This window comes from Poecilia latipinna, unplaced genomic scaffold (assembly GCF_001443285.1).
Source record: "Poecilia latipinna isolate Pla-1442-1.1 unplaced genomic scaffold, P_latipinna-1.0 Scaffold1657, whole genome shotgun sequence".
NCBI lineage: Eukaryota > Metazoa > Chordata > Actinopteri > Cyprinodontiformes > Poeciliidae > Poecilia > Poecilia latipinna.
The window spans coordinates 141176-143427 of NW_015114273.1; the positions used below are offsets into that span (position 1 = coordinate 141176).

The following is a 2252-nucleotide window of genomic DNA, read 5'->3' on the forward strand; positions in this document are numbered from 1 at the left end:
ATCAGCCGACAGTTCGTGTAGTGTGAGCTGAGCATTACACTAAGGAAATGAGGAAGGGAGGGTCAGTGGAGAGCACCGGAGCTGAGCCTTTTTTCATCCAGTGTCATCAACAGAAAGAGAAAAAGGCAGGAAGTGACGATAAAGCCGATAATTAAAATGAGGTTCATAATTTTCATTTATCGTGCGATTAATTGATTTATTGTTTATCGCAACAGGCCTAATCATCTTGTTCCAGATAAAAGTTTAGAGGGACAGCCGGGTGTTGGTAGATTTGATTTCAATACGATCGCTTGCTCAGAGTTCCTGGAGATGTTTAAAGCTTGGGAAGCCTTTTGGTATCCAAATCTGGCTTTAAACTTCTCCAACAGTAACTGGGACCTGGCTGGTGAGTTCCTTGGTCTTCATGATGCTCTCTGCACTTTAAACACAACCAGAGACGATCACAGAGCAGGTGCATTTATAGGAGACTTGATTACACACAGGTGGATTCTATTTATCATCATCAGTCATTTAGGACAACATTGGATCATTCTGAGATCCTCACTGAACTTCTGGACTGAGTTTACTTCAGTGCACTGAAAGTAAAGGGGCCTAATAATATCGCATGCCCCACTTTGCAGTTTTTTATTTGTTAAAAAAGTTCAAAATATCTAATAAATTTTGTTCCACCTCACGATTGTGTCCTGCTTGTTGATTCTTCACAAAATATTAACATTTTTAGATTTTTATGTTTGAAGCCTAAAAAGCAGCAAAAGATAGAAAAGTTTAAGGGGGACGAATACTTTCACAAGGCTCTGTAGATCAGTTCAAACAGGATAGAGAAGTTTTCACATTTACCAGTTTGATGCAGAAACTATTTACTGGACGCTCTAACCATCTGCCTCCTTTAGACAAAACCCCCCCAACTCTACTAGAACAGAGCGCAGTGTTCATCTCTGGCCACAAGGTGGCAGCATTGTCACATGGGAAAACTCCAGCAGCAGGAGGATCCAGTTACATTTTTACTGCTTCATAATATGAATCTGGATCCCGACAGGAAGCAGAATATAAATAATAATGAAATTTAACAAAAAAAGAGTAAAATTCAATATAAAATTCAATTTAACGGTTGCAGGTTGTAGCTACATGATGCATTCATTTCTGAAATACAAATGCTTGTTTTACATATTATAATGAATGTTTACATCAGTTTCCAGAATACAGTTTAAAGTTTCTGACTTCCTGTTTGCTTCAGGCTCCAGTTTCTGGTCTAAACTGGTTCCAGTGACGTCAGAAATCTGTAATTATGTTAAAATTCTGCATTTTATGCAAAGTAACAGTTCATGCCAGTGGCATCAGTAGGCCTTCACGTTTATATTCAATTCATGTTTAAAATAAAAATGTGAAATAAAAAAGCTTCTATTATTTGTATTGAAAGCACATTAATGAGGCTGGATTCATATAGAAATAGAGATAGACAGATTAGGCCTGTCTAGAAACCCAGAGTTAGATTATAATCCAGGACCATAATAATCTGTCTACATTATAATCTAATAAAAGTTAATAAATGTAATAATGAGTGGAACTGAATCTTAAATAAACCATAAAGGCAAAAAATATCTCCAGGTCAAAAGCTGCAAATTCTGGACTGGAAGTACAAAGTTGAGAGATTTTTCCAGTTTGTGTTTGAATACATGATGAAAAAGAAAGAAGAGGAAGAGGAAGATGATGGTTCTGGTCAGACAGAACTCTTCTCCTTTAATGGATCCAAACCGGTTCCAGTTCCAGTTCCAGTCATGAACTGGTTCCTCAGGCATCAGAAATGATTCAGTTCCTTCAGATCTTCATTCTGTCATCAATAATCAATAGTGATCAATCAGAGGCTGCATCCTGTTACTGATTGGACCAGAGGACCAGGAAGTGTCTCTGTTGGTCCATCAGAACCTTCACTGAGATCGGCTCTGATCCAAAGTCTGACTGGATCAATGATCAGAGATGATCAACCTGATCAGACTGATTGATCAGCCATCAGTGGAGTCGGATCAATGGAGATTATTCTGGTTCTGGTGTCCTCTGGTTGGACCTGGTCTGTCCCTGCTGAGGAGACAGAGGACAGTTAGAGAGACAATCAATCAGCATCAGATGTTGGTAAACGACCTGAACTCATCAAGTCAGAGGATCCAAGAGGATCTACATTCACTCTGCATTCACTCTACATTCACTCTGCATTCACTCATTCATTCTGCATTCATTCATTCACTCTGCATTCACTC

At 38.8% G+C, this 2252-nt stretch overlaps 1 long non-coding RNA gene across 1 annotated transcript in view; it reads right to left on the minus strand.

The window, feature by feature from the left end:
- Nucleotides 1–1330: 1330 nt before the first annotated feature.
- The window catches only part of LOC106964334 (uncharacterized), a 6446-nt gene continuing 5524 nt past the window's right edge, over nt 1331–2252 (minus strand). The window contains exon 2 of the long non-coding RNA XR_001428400.1: nt 1331–2169. This is a non-coding gene — a long non-coding RNA (uncharacterized LOC106964334). The remainder of the gene's footprint in view (nt 2170–2252) is intronic.